This window comes from Gorilla gorilla, chromosome 3, assembly GCF_029281585.2.
Source record: "Gorilla gorilla gorilla isolate KB3781 chromosome 3, NHGRI_mGorGor1-v2.1_pri, whole genome shotgun sequence".
Classification (NCBI taxonomy): domain Eukaryota; kingdom Metazoa; phylum Chordata; class Mammalia; order Primates; family Hominidae; genus Gorilla; species Gorilla gorilla.
In genome coordinates this window covers 105,615,436-105,630,002 of record NC_073227.2, presented here as the reverse complement: position 1 = coordinate 105,630,002, position 14,567 = coordinate 105,615,436, and the positions used below count along the sequence as shown (strand labels likewise).

General features: G+C 36.2%; 1 long non-coding RNA gene across 1 annotated transcript in view; it reads right to left on the bottom strand.

Annotated features, from left to right (window-relative positions):
* The window catches only part of LOC129533023 (uncharacterized), a 53,667-nt gene that overhangs the window by 10,569 nt on the left and 28,531 nt on the right, over nt 1-14,567 (bottom strand). Inside the window, exon 2 of the long non-coding RNA XR_008679025.2 lies at nt 3,799-3,893. This is a non-coding gene — a long non-coding RNA (uncharacterized lncRNA). The remainder of the gene's footprint in view (nt 1-3,798; nt 3,894-14,567) is intronic.

Sequence of the window (14,567 nt, the reverse complement as noted above, 5' to 3'; positions counted from 1 at the left end):
ATCCATGGCATAGACAAGATCTAGGAACTCAAAAGTTACTCACAGCAGGGAAGAGGCAGTGCATGGGCAAATATGGATAATTCCCACCCCTTAGGCCTCACTGTTAACATGGATGAAAGCTGTGTTGGCATCCATGGGCAGCACCCTACTGAGGTCACCAGGACTTGGGGATATAAAATGGGAGAAAGAAGGGGGATGCCTCTTCTTCTCTCCCTCACATACTTTGGCTATTTGCTTGGAAGATAAAGGAACTAGGGATTCCTTGTTCCCCTCTTTCTAGATGGTTAGCCAATCATCTTCAGTCTGTATTTTTCTCAAATACCTCATGAATCCCTGGGACTCCTTTGGATAAAACACATTCTTTTTTCTCCTCTGTTTTCCTTTTGCAGATGAGTAATTGTGTCCCTGTACCACAGGATACTCCTCCTCAGATGCATACCCAAATTGGGAAAAGTTAATTTCTCTAAACCTTAAACTACTTGGCTTAAAATTGAACTCAGGGGAAGGGAACGCAGAAGCCAGACATACCAGCAAAAGTGTAAAAGTTCTTACCAGTCAGACTTCTGGTCTCCCTCTCCCTGTGCAAACCAGTTGAATGAATAATATATTCACTGTTCATATCCTCTGTAAAGTTTTAATTAATGAAAAAAAAGGATTTATGAGGCTAGTCTTAAGCTGTGGTGAATCTGTTGTACTTTGTGCTAAGAATTTGTCTTTCTCTATCTTTCTATCAGAAAGAGGAGTACCTTAGGATAGAATGCATCCCTAGAAACCGATAAGCCCTCTATTCAAGCCAGCCCAGCAAACTGGTCAGTAACAAACTTTGCTGCAGGTCTCCATCTTGTTTTATGTCCTTGGGAGCATAACCTGTAACAACATGGCAGTACTTTGTTTTGGTCTCTGCCATTTTACAATGGTGACCTGGGTTCAATCGTGGCTTAGGGAATGAGTACTTTTTGGTTAATATCTGTGTGACTTTTGTCATTTGCTGATTCTCTTCCCCTGCATGAACAACTTATAGCTTCCTTTCTTAAGTCTTCCTTCCTCTGAAATACCTTTAAATATTCTGGATTTTGTAAAATCTGCTTACCACCTCTTTGAAAGTACCCTGTACACTTGCTGTTAAGTCATAGCCTTAGTTGAGACTTGTTGGTTTCACCTGTGGTTTCTGACTCACAATTTAATATCAGGAAGGAGGCCTGGAGAGGGCCAAATTCTATTGACTGATGTCCAGCCCTTAGAAAACACTTGTTGATCAACAGTTTTGCTGCTCTACTCATTAGGTGTAGCTGTTAGAGAATAAGAAATTGATTAAAATTGCTGGGCAAGAATGTGAAAAATGATTGGCTTACTGTGAGATGCAAGAGAAAAAGACCAGCAGGTGGCAGCGTGTGTGAAAGCTGTTTTCTAAATAAAATAGAAAGCATTTTAAGGCTACTCCCAAGAGAAAAGTAGCTGATGAAAGTCATACATTCCAACACAATAGGCCTGGGGAATAATATTTTTTAGATTAAAAACATTGTTTATTTTTTTCCATTTGCAGTGGAAAAAATCTTGTTTTAAAGAATACATTAAGAGCCCTAAACCACGTTTTCAATTAGGTGGTTTAGAAGACTAGTAGGGAGGCAAAATGTACCAATTTCAGAAACTAATTTTATTCAGTCTCAAAATTCCATTATGATAGTACTTTATTATATACTCTGAAATTAAATTTAAAAAAGAAACTCTTTATTAAAAGAGAAATAAAAGAAATCTTACATATACTTACAAATATTTCATTTCCTGAGAAAATACACAATAAAATTTGTGTTTTATTTTTTAGCCAAATAATTTTTCTTTAATTTACATTTATGCAAAGTAGCAAGCCCACAGCTGATCCAATTCTCTCATTTTAAAGAGAAAAAACAGAAGTGAAATGTTTTCTCAAATCACAAAACGAAGTAATACAACTGAAACTCTAGAATGTGAATTCACAGTTCTTTTTACTGAAAATACTAAGCTCAAATGAGATTTTTTTTAAAGTGTTGCTTTGTGTCTATAGTCAGCAGATGATGGATACTAATTATAATTTTACATATTTTAATTTACACATTATTTGCATTCGATTATATTTCAGATACAAACTGTAAATCCAAGCATACAATGTAAAATGAATATTTTCATTAAATCTTCTCCAGTAGAATTTTAAATATAATTGTCTAGACACCTCTGAAAATATGCCACAGATAATTTTATCACAAGAAAAGTCTGACAATTTAAAGTAAAGAGTAAGGCTCTTTTACCCCCTTCTCAGAATTCAGAGCTATGATTCTAAGAGACTTGAATGGTGGGACTCAGTATAGCTATAAGCTATAATCAGGTTTAAAGGGGAAAATCAATATAACATTTCCTAAAATTAGGGAAACAAATAGTAGTCTTATAAAACAAACAATCTCTGGAGAACAGACGTGAATTATCTGTCAAGCACACAACACATTTTCAGGATAAAATTGTGCAGAATACAATAGTAGAACAGAGTTTCCTCTGGAGTAGTAGCACAAATGAGAACTACAAAGAATTGACAATTTACCTTGAGCAAATCTGAATCGTATTCAAATGCATTTCCTCTGTTTATAAAAACACACTCCTTACCATTAAGGAGCTCATAGTCTAGTTGGGAGACTAATGTATTTGAAACAGTAATGGATGTTTTCTTCCTTTTCTAGTGTTTTTAACTCTCCCCTCCATTTGTGCAATAATATGATCTTGTAACATACAAGCTTCAAGGAAGATTTATTACTGTAGAGTACGTAAATGTTTTCAAAAGCCTAGCCTGTGAGGGAACTCAGAGCAAAGAAATCCAGTGAATTAGAGCTAAATTCCCTGCCTTCAAGACAGAATATAAATTCCCTAGGTTCCAAGGAAGGAAACTTGACTGAACAGGGAGGAAACAGTTGGGGTTGGCAGGGATGAAAGACCTATAGAGCTTAACATGGGGTAACCAGATCTTCAGGGGTTCTGCTGGGAGGAGTCGAATCAGCCACCTTGCCTCCAGCTCTGGTCCAATTTAGATCACCTTAATCTACAACCTGTCTGATAGCCTCACTGGGCAGCTGCCTACCATTGTGAGAGCTGTGGACTCCACAATTCTGGGGAGTTACTATTCAAATAAATTATAATATGAATGCCACTCCCTGAGGTTTGTCACCATACAGAACAACCCTACAAGTCTCATGGGTACCAATGTAGCCCTTGAAGATTGCCCAGTTTCTATCCACGGCACATTGCCTATGGTTAAAAATCATGTTATGTGTCCTTTCAGGTGGCATCTGGTGAGCTTTTTCTTTGGTGGCAACCAGCTACACCTCATCCCTTGACAATCCAGTAGGCTGTCTGTGCCCTAAAACTTTATTGACTACTTGAGCCATCATCCAATTTAATTTCAATTCAACATTCAAAGACACATACAGCTATACAATTTTGTAATGCTGTTATATAATTAAGAACAAGACAGATAAAAATGCATAGGAAGGAACTTTACCTTGTGTTAGTGATAAGAGATTAGGGAAATTTTTAAGAAAAATTGTGGAAAGACCAGGGAAATTTTAAAAAGAATTGTCATCTGAATTGAGTTTTCAATCTTCATAAAGTTTTGCAGCTTTCCAGCATTTAATTCTATAATTAGCAATTGTTATAACCTTTGTATGTGCCAAGCATTGTTCTAAATGTTTTGGAAGAGAATAGTATGAAATAATAACATGTCCTTAAAGAGAAGGGGACAAGTAGTAATTAAAAGTGCAATCTCTGGGGCTGGGTTACCTAGAGTTGTATTCTGGCATCCACTTCTTAATAGCTCTGAAATCTTAGGCAAGTTTCACGTCCTCTGTTTGCTTCAGTTTTCTCATGCATAAAATCTAATTACATAAGACATATAAAAAACATGCAAATCAAACTTCTAATGATAAAAACTATCATGTCTAGGATGAAAAATGCATCCAATAAGATAAACAATGAATTGGGCTTTGCCGAATGATATGGTTTCACTGTGTCCCCACCCAAATCTCATCTTGAATTGTAGCTCCCATAATTCCCATGTGTTTTGGGAGGAAACCAGTGGGATATAATTGAATCATAGGGGCAGTTCCCCCATAATGTTCTCATGGAACTGAATAAGTCTCATGAGACCTGCTGGTTTTATAAGAGGTTTCCCCTTTTGCTTGGGTCTCTAATTCTCTCTTGCCCACTGCCATGTAAGACATGCCTTTTATCTTCTGCCATGATTCTGAGGCCTCCCCAGCCATGTGGAACTGTTAGTCCATTAAACCTCTTTTTTTTTCTTTTTTATAAATTACCCAATCTCAAATATGTCTTTATCAGCAGTGTGAAAATGGACTAATGCAGTAAATTGGTACCAGTAGAGTGGGTCACTGCTGTAAAGATACTCAAAAATGTGGACACCACTGTGGAACTGGGTAATATGTGGAGGTTGGAACAGTTTGGAGACCTCAGAAGAAGACAGGAAAATGTGGGAAAGTTTGGAACTTCCTAGAGACTTGTGAAATGACTTTGACAAAAATGCTGATAGTGATATGAAAAATAAGGTCCAGGCTAAGTTGGTCTCAGATGGAGATGAGAAACTTGTTGGGAACTGTAGCAGAGGTGAATTTTGCTATATTTTAGCAAAGAGACTGGCAGCATTTTGTCCCTGTCCTAGAGATTTGTGGAACTTTGAATGTAGGGTATCTGGTGGAAGAAATTTCTAAGCAGCAAAGCCTTCAAGAGGTGACTTGGGTGTTGTTAAAAGCATTCAGTTTTAAAAGGGAAATAGAACAAAAAGTTCAGAAAATTTGCAGCCCGATGATGCAATAGAAAAGAAAAGCCTATTTTTCTAAAGAGAAATTCAAGCCACCTGCAGAAATTTGCATAAGTAACAAGCCAAATGCCAATTGCCAAGCCAATGGGGAAAATGTCTCCAGGGTATGTCAGAGACTTTGGCAGCAGCCCCTCCCATCACAGGCCCAGAGGCCTAGGAGGAAAATATGATTTTGTGGGCCAGGCCCAGGGTCCCCATTCTGTGTGCAGCCTAACGACTTGGTGCCCTGCTTCCCAGCTGCTCTATCCATGGTTAAAAGGGGCCAAGGTACAGCTCAGGCAGTGGCTTCAGAAGGTGCAAGACCCAAGCCTTGGCAGCTTGCGCATGGTGTTGAGCCTTTGGGTGTATGTAAGTCAAGAATTGAGCTTTGGGAACCTCCACCTAGATGTCAGAGGATGTATGGAAATGCCTGAATGCCCAGGCAGAAGTTTGCTGCAGGGGTGTGATCCTTAAGGAGAACCTCTGCTAGGGTAGTGCAGAAGGGAAATGTGGTGTCAGAGGCCCCACACAGAGTCCCTATTGGGCCACTGCTGGGCGGAGTTGTGAGAAGAAGGTCACTGTCCTCCAGACCCCAGAATGGCAGATCCACCGACACCTTGTACTGTGCACCTGGAAAAGCTGCAGGCCATGCCACCCATGAAATCCAGGAGGGGGGCTATACTCTGCAAAGCCACAGGGGTGATCTGCCCAAGGCCGTGGGAGCCTACCACTTGCATCAGCATGACCTGGATGTGAGACATGGAGCCAAATGAGATCATTTTGGAGCTTTAAGATTTGACTGCCTTGCTGGATTCTGGACTTCTGTGGGGCCTTTCACTCCTTCATTTTGGCCAATTTCTCCCATTTGGAATGGGTATATTTATCCAATGCCTGTACCTCCATTGTATCTAGGAAGTAAATAACTTGCTTTTGATTTTACAGGCTCATAGGCAGAAGGGACTTGCCTTGTCTCAGGTGAGACTTTGGAGTGTGGACTTTTGAGTGAATGCTGAAATGAGTTAAGACTTTGGGGTACTGTTGAGAAGGCATGATTGGTTTTGAAATGTGAGGATATGATAATTGGGGAGGGGGCAGGGGCACAATAATATGGTTTGGCTGTGTCCACACCCAAATCTCATCTGGAATTATACTCCCACAATTCTCATGTGTTGGAAGGGACTCAGTGAGAGATAATTAAATCATGGGGACCGTTTCCCCCATACTGTTCTCGTGGTAGTGAATAAGTCTCACAAGATCTGATGGTTTTATAAGAGGTTTCTGCTTTTGTTTCTGTCTCATTCTTTCTTGCCACCACCATGTAAGAAATGCCTCTTGCTACGATTGTGAGGCTTCCCCAACCACGTTCAACTGTGAGTCCATTAAACATATTTTTCTTCCCAATTTCACTCATGTCTTTACCAGCAGCATGAAAATGGACTAATACACCAACAAAAAGAAATTTTAAAAGCAATCCAGAGTATGAATGAAAAATTTTCCAGAGAGATAGATATCATAGAGAAAAACCAATCAGATCTTTTGGAAATAAAATACACACTTAGGGAAATACAAAATAAAATGGAAAGTTTCAACAATAAACTAGAATAAGTAGAAGAAAGAATTCTGGAAGTCAAACACAAGGCTTTTGAATTAGCCCAATCAGACAAAGATAAAGAAAGAGAGAATCAAAAGAAATGAACAGAGTCTCCAAGAAATATAAGATTATGTAAGATGGTCAAACCTAAGAATAATTGGTGTTCTTGAGGGAGAAGAGTAGTCTAAAAGTTTGGAAAACATATTTGTGGGAATAATTGAAGGAAATTTCCCTGACCTTGCTAGAGATCTACATATCCAAATACAAGAAGTTCAAAGAATGCCTGGGAAATTCATTGCAAAAAGATCATCACTAAGGCAGATGGTCATCAGGCTATCCAAAGTCAACATGAAGGAAAGAATTTTAAGAGATGTGAGACAAAAGCATGAGATAACCTATAAAGGAAAACATCAGACTACTAGCAGATTTCTCAGAAATGTTACAGGCAAGAAGGAATTTGGGTCCTATCTTTAGCCTCCTCAGATAAAATAATTGTCAGGCAAGAATTTTGAATCCAGCAAAACTAAGCTTTATAAATGAAGGAAAGATAAATTCTTTTTTGGACAAACAAATGCTGAGGGAATTTGCCACTGCCAAACCAGCACTATAAGAAATGCTAAAAGGGGTTCTAAATCTTGAAACAAAAGCTCTAAATCTATAAAATACACCAAAATAGAAGCTCCTTAAAGCATAAATCTCACAGGTCCTATAAAATAATATTATAATGAAAATAACATCAAAGTATCTAAGTAACAACTATTATGATAACTAGATTAGTACATCACATTTCAATATTAATGTTGAATATAAATCACCTAAAAGTTTCACTTAAAGATACAAAATGGCAGAATGAATAAAAACCACCAACCAGTGTCTGCCGTCTTCAGGAGGCACACTTAACGCTAAGGACTGAAATGAACTCAAGATAAAGGGGTGGAAAAAGATACTCCATGCAAATGAAAACCAAAAGCAAGCAGGCGTAGCTATTCTTATATTAGACAAAAGAGACTTTAAAGCAACAATAGTAAAAAAAGACAAAGAAGGACATTGTATAATGACAAAAAGACTAGTCTATCCTAAGTTTACATGCAGCTAACCACTGGATATCCAAGGTTTATAAAACAATTACTACTAAACCTGAGAAATGTGATAGACGTCAACACAGTACTAGTGGGGTTCTTCAACACTCCATTGATAGCACTAGACAGATCATCAAGACAGAATATCAACAAGGAAACAACGGACTTAAACTATACCTTAGAACAAATGGAATTAACAGGTATTTACAGAATGTTCTACCCAACAACAATAGAATATACATTCTTCTCATCAGTACATGAAACATTCTGCAATATAGATTATATGATAGGCCACAAAACAAGTCTCAATAAATTTAAGAAAGTCAAAATCCTATCAAGTGTCTTCTCAGACAGTGGAATAAAACTGGAAATCAACTCCAAAAGAAATACTTAAAACTATACAAATGCATGGAAATTAAATAATCTCCTCTTGAATATTTGAGTTAACAAAGAAATCAAGATGGAAATTAGAAAATTCTTTGAAATGAACAATAGTGACACAACTTATTAAAATCTCTGGGATGCAGCAAAAGCAGTGCTAAGAGGAAAGTTAATAGTGTTAAATGCCTACATCAAAAAGTCTGAAAACGCACAAATTGACTACCTAATTTTACACCTCAATGAACTAGAGAAACAAGAACAAACCAAATCCAAACCCAGCAGAAGAAAAGAAATAACAAACATCAGAGCAAAACTAACTGAAATTGAAACATATATACAAAAGATAAATGAAACAAAAAGCTGGTTCTTTGAAAGAATAAACAAAATTGATAGATGATTAGTGAGATTAACCAAGAAAAGTAGAAAATCAATATAAGCTCGATTAGAAATGAAACTGGAGACATTACAACTGACACCACAGAGATACTAAAGATCATCCAAGGCTACTATGAATATCTCTACATGCACAAACTAGAAAATCTAGAGGACATGGATAGGTTCCCGGAAACATACAATCCTCCTAGATTAAATTAGAAAGAAATAGGAACCCTGAACAGACCCATGACAAGCAGTGAGATCAAATCCATATTTAAAAATTGTCGGTGAAATTGCCCATCAGATGGATTCACAGCTGAATTCTACCAGACATTCAAAGAATAATTGGTACCAGCTGGGTGTGGTGGCTCATGCCTGTGATCCCAGCATTTTCGGAGGCCAAGGCGGGCTGATCACCTGAGGTCGGGAGTTTGACACCAGCCTGACCAACATGGAGAAACCCTGTCTCTACTAAAAATACAAAAAATTAGCTGGGTGTGGTGGCGCATGCCTGTAATCCCAGCTACTTGGGAGGCTGAGGCAAGAGAATCGCTTGAACCTGGGAGGTGGAGGTTGCAGTGAAACGAGATCGTGCCATTGCACTCCAGCCCGGGCAACAAGAGTGAAACTCCGTCTCAAAAAAAAAAAAAAAAAAAGAAGAATTGGTACCAATCCTACTGAAATTATTCCAAAAGATAAAGAAAGAGGAAGTCCTCCCTAAATCATTCTATAAAGCCAATATTACCCCAATACCAAAACAAAGAATGGACATAACAGAAATAGAAAACTGCAGATCAATATCCCTGATGAACATAGATGCAAAAATCCTCAAGAAAATATTAGCTAACCAAATTCAACAGCAAACTAAAAAGACAATACATCGTGATCAAATAGATTTCATCCCAGGAATGCAGAGATAGTTTAATATATGCAAGTCAATAAATGTGATACATCACATAAACAGAATTAAAACCAACCATAAGATCATCTCAATAGTCACACAAAAAATTGATAAAATACAGCATCTCTTTATGATATAAAACCCTCAACAAAATAAGCATAGAATGGACTTACTTCAAAGTAATAATAGCTATATATGACTAACCCACAGCCAACATCATGCTGAATGGGGGAAAATTGAAAGCATTCCCTATGAGAACTGGAACATGACAAGGATGCCCACTTTCACCACTTGTATTCAACATAGTACTGGAAGCCTTAGCCAGAGCAATCAGACAAGAGAAAGAAATAAAGGGCATCCAAATTGGAAAAGAGGGAGTCAAACTGTCACTGTTCATTAATGATACGATTGTACACCTAGAAAGCCCTAAAGAGTCATCAAAAAAGCTCCTAGATTTGACAAACTAATTCAGTAGTCTCAGGATACAAAATCAATGTGCACAAATTAATAGCACTGCCATACACCGACAACAACCAAGCTGAGAATCAGTAAATAATTCAATCCCTTTTACAACAGCTGCCAAAAATAAAATACTTAGGAATGCACTTACCCATTGAGATGAAAAATCTCTATAAGGACTGCTGAAAGAAATCACAGAGGACAGAAACAACACATCCCATGCCCATGGTTAGAAATAATCAATACTGTGAAAATGACCATACTGCCAAATCAATCTACAAATTCAATGCAATTTCCATCAAAATGCCACCATCATTCTTCATAGAACTAGAAAAAACAATCCTAAAACTCATATGTAAACTAAAAAGAGCCTGCATATCCAAAGTATTGCTAAGCAAAAACAACAGATATGGAGGCATCACTCTATCTGACTTCAAATTATACTCCAAGGCTATAGTTACCAAAACAGCATGCTACTGGTATAAAAATAGGCACATGGATAAATGGAACAGAATATAGAACCCAGAATTAATGCCAAATACTTATAGCCAACAGATATTTGACAAAGCATACAAAAACATAAAGTGAGGAAAGACACCCTATTCAATAAATGATTCTGGGACAACTGGCAAGCCACATGTAGAATAATAAAACTGGATCCTCGTCTCTCATCTCATTCAAACATCAACTCAAGATGAATCAAAGACTTTTACCTAAGACATGAAACCATAAAAATCCTGGATAATAAAATCAGAAAGACTCTTCTGGACATTGGCTTAGGCAAATAATTTGTGGTTAAAACCCCACAAGCATATGCAACAAAAAGAAAAATAAATAAATGGGACCTAATTAATCTAAAAAGCATCTTCACAGCAAATAAAATAATCAGTAGTGTAAACAGACAACCCGCAGATTGAGAGAAAATATTCACTTTTTATGCATCGGATGAAGGACTAGAATGCAGAATCTACAAGGAACTCAAACACACCAGCAAGAAAAAAACAAATAATCCCATCAAAAGTGGGCAAAGGACATGAATAGAGATTTCTCAAAAGAAGATATGCAAACAGCTAACAAACATACAAAAACTGTTCAACTCATCATCTGGGAAATGCAAATTAAAACCATAATAAGATACCACCTTACTCCTGAAAGAATGGCCATAATTAAAAAGTCAAGAAAACAATAGACGTTGGCATGGATGTTGTGAAAAGGGTACACTTTTACACTGCTGGTGGGAATATAAATAAGTATAACCACTAAGGAAAACAGTATGGAGATTCCTTAAAGAATTATAAGTAGAACTATTGTGTGATCCAGCAATCCCACCACCGGGTATCTACCAAAAGGAAAAGAAGTCATTACATGGAAATAGATACATAAACACACGTTTACAGCAGCACAATTAGCAATTGCAAAAATATGGAACCAATCTAAGTGCCCGTTGACCAACGAGTGGATAAAGAAAATGTGGTATATATACAACACAGAATACTACTCAGCCATGAAAAAGGATAAAATAATGTCTTTTGCAGCAACTTAAATGGAGCTACAGGCCATTATTCTAAGTGAAGTAACTCAGGAATGGAAAACGAAATATCATATGTTCTCACGTGTAAGTGGGAGCTAAACTATGAGCACACAAATGCATAAGAAAGATAATAATGGACTTTGGGGACTGTTGGGGAAAGGTTGGGAGGGAGCGAGAGACAAAAGACTACGTATTGAGTACAGCGTACACCATTCAGGTGACAGGTGCACTAAAATCACAGAAATAACCACTAAAGAACATATCCATGTAACCAAAAGCCAGTTGTACCCCAAAAACTATTGAAAATTATAAAAGTGCCTAAAAATGAAAAAACCATGATAAAGTACCACTACACACCTATTACAATGATTAAAATTAAAAACATTGGACATATCAAAGGTTAGAAAGATGAAATGCAACTAGAACTCTCATACCCTGTTGGTGGGAATGTAAAATGTTACAATCATTTTGGGAAACAGTGTTGCGGTCTCTTAAAAAATTAAATACACATCTACCATACGACTCACCCTACCTTTTCCTTGGTATTTACCACCCCCCCCAAAAATAAAAGCACACATCCATACAAAGACTTGAACACAAAATTTTCATAAAAGCTTTATTTGTATGAGCCCCAAACTGGAGCTGACTCAAATATCCCTAAACAAGTGAATGAATAAGCAAATTTTGGTGCATTTAAACACTGGAATACTACTCAGCACTAAAACGATATGAACTACCCATACATGCAACAACACGAATGAATCTCAGAATAATTATGCTGAGTGAAAGAAGCCAGAAGAGAAAAGAATACACTCTATATGATTCCACTTATATAAAATTTTAGAAAATGCCAACTAATTTATAGTGAAGGAAAACAGATTAGTGATTGGGTACAAGCTGGGCAGGGGAGGAGGCAGGCATGACAAAGGGGCATGAGGAAACCTTTGGTGGGTAACAGATATGTTCATTATATTGATTGTGTTGATGGTGTGACAGTGTATACCTATGCCAACATGTAACAAATTATGCATTTTAAATATGTGTAGTTTATGACATGTCAATTGTACCACAATAAAGCTATTTTTAAAAATAAGAATTTATTGCAGGTCTAACACCATTCTTGTTAAAATATATAACGCGATCATGATGGCTTAGAAAGGCAGGGTAGAGACAGACTTATGCTTCACAGGGAACCTAAGTACAACAATTTTTCTACATTTAGAAGAGAGAGACCCTCAATCATTCTACATATATGACAACAATAAAAGGAGACACACAAATATGTAAAATTTACTTTTTGAATCACCTAGCAGAAAGGTAATATAATGCTTGGATAAGCATACTGGGTCTTCATTAAGTGCAAAGATTTATTCATTTTTCTCATATTAGCTCACTGAAAATTAAACACAAGCTACTGGTTCTGGCCTGTCATTCATTCTGCAGCTATTATGGGAATTCTCAGCAGCTGGGGCCACAGAGGGCAAAGATGCCAATAATTTACATATCATATTAAGCATGTGATGACAGAATTGCTTGGCAACTTTAATTTTTATTCCAAATATATTCCAAAGGTGTAGGATAGAAAAAGAAAATGCACTTAATGTGTTCCACAGGGAAATATACATTACAGAGCATTCAGGAAATTCCCCTGTTTAAAATAAATGCATAACAGGAGGAGGATAAAAATTGTAATGGTGTTACTTTTAAGGAACAGAACTAAGAGGTGAGGAATGAAGAGGAAAGAAAGATCTATTTTTTGGTATGGTTTTTTATATATTCTTGGAAGTTATTGTCATGTGCAGAAGTTACATTTTTAAGAGAAAACTAAATAATAAAAATTTTAAGATGCAGCACAACTCTGTCACTGAAATGCTTGTCCCAGGTCAATCCTCAGGAATGAATCTGCTACTAGGGCTCCTCTCTTCATATCAAAATAATTATATATAGATAGATAGATATCACTATCTATGTCTATATATAGGCATATAGTAATATATATATCTATATAGAGAAATAGTAATATATATCTATATATACACAAATACAGATATTTAGTAATTATATATCTATGTATACACAAATATAGGTATTTAGTAATTATCTATATATAAACATATATAGTGATACACACACATATATATATTTTATATATATATATATATCTTACTACTGTGTCTACCTATTCTATTTGACATAATAAACTGGTGCATTACTTGCAATGATCATTGGGTAATGGTGGCTGACAACCTGTGACACGCCCCAACCCCCCAACCCCCTATTGCCAACAGGCTATAATAGATTGTGGAAACATGGGTTGATCCAATATATTGGTTTTTTCATCTATCAGTTGAGAAATATGTTTATTTTTATACAGTTGTGGCTAATTTACATTCACTTGGCATCTTTTAAAAATATTATATACAGCATTAATGTTAACTGCTTTCCATAATGAAACAAAATGTGCTCTTTTATCAGTCTTCAGGAGTGTCATTGAAAGATACTTTCCTTTGTCATTTAGTAATTTAATCACTTTGCATCCTATTTTTAAAAGCCTCCAAAATGTTAGCAGACATCCATTATCAGATCAGATACCTCTTACTTTCAATTATTTAGTTATCCCAAAGGAAGAATGGTATAAATGTTTTTGTATATCTCCTGATAAATTCTAATGGAGAAAAAAAAAACTACTTAATTAGACTCTTAGTTTACTCTTGTGCAAGCACCACAGGAAAAGCAGTATCTGTGTTTAAGTTATTTAAAAAAGAAAGGGAAAGAACATGAAAGATATATGTATAAATTATTCTTTACAAACCTGTATACATCAAATTTTATATGTAACAAAGCTATAATCCTTATGGTATCTGTAAACTCTCTTTAATAGTAATACATTAACTTTATCTACAAGGTCATCAAAAAGACCCTTAGAATACAAATTAAAATGGTCAATGGCTAAAGTCCTGAGAGCCATTATTGTACCAAATCTATTACCGATTATTCTGACATATCTGGTTTCAAATCCAGTCTTTATCACTGACTAAATCTGCAACTTTGAACAAGAAATATAATATCTATGATGCTCAATTTTCTCACCCATAAAATTGAGACAGTAATTCATAAAAATGGACTTATTATAAGGTTTAAATAAAATGATATATGTGAGGTGCTGGTAGATGGTAGGTAACCAACTAATGTTCTTACCTTACCCTTCAGAGTTATAAGCAGCACTTATCTTAGCCAGTAGTTTTAAAAATGAAAGCATTGACACTTCCCTTTCTGCTAATGTTCAGGTTTACCAAATTAGTTTGATTTAATTGGTTATTATGAGATCTAGAATATATACAGTTTTGCATTCAATAACTTGGAATAGCTGTTCCACACTATCTATGTAATGTAATTTTATGTTTAAAAACACCGCTCTT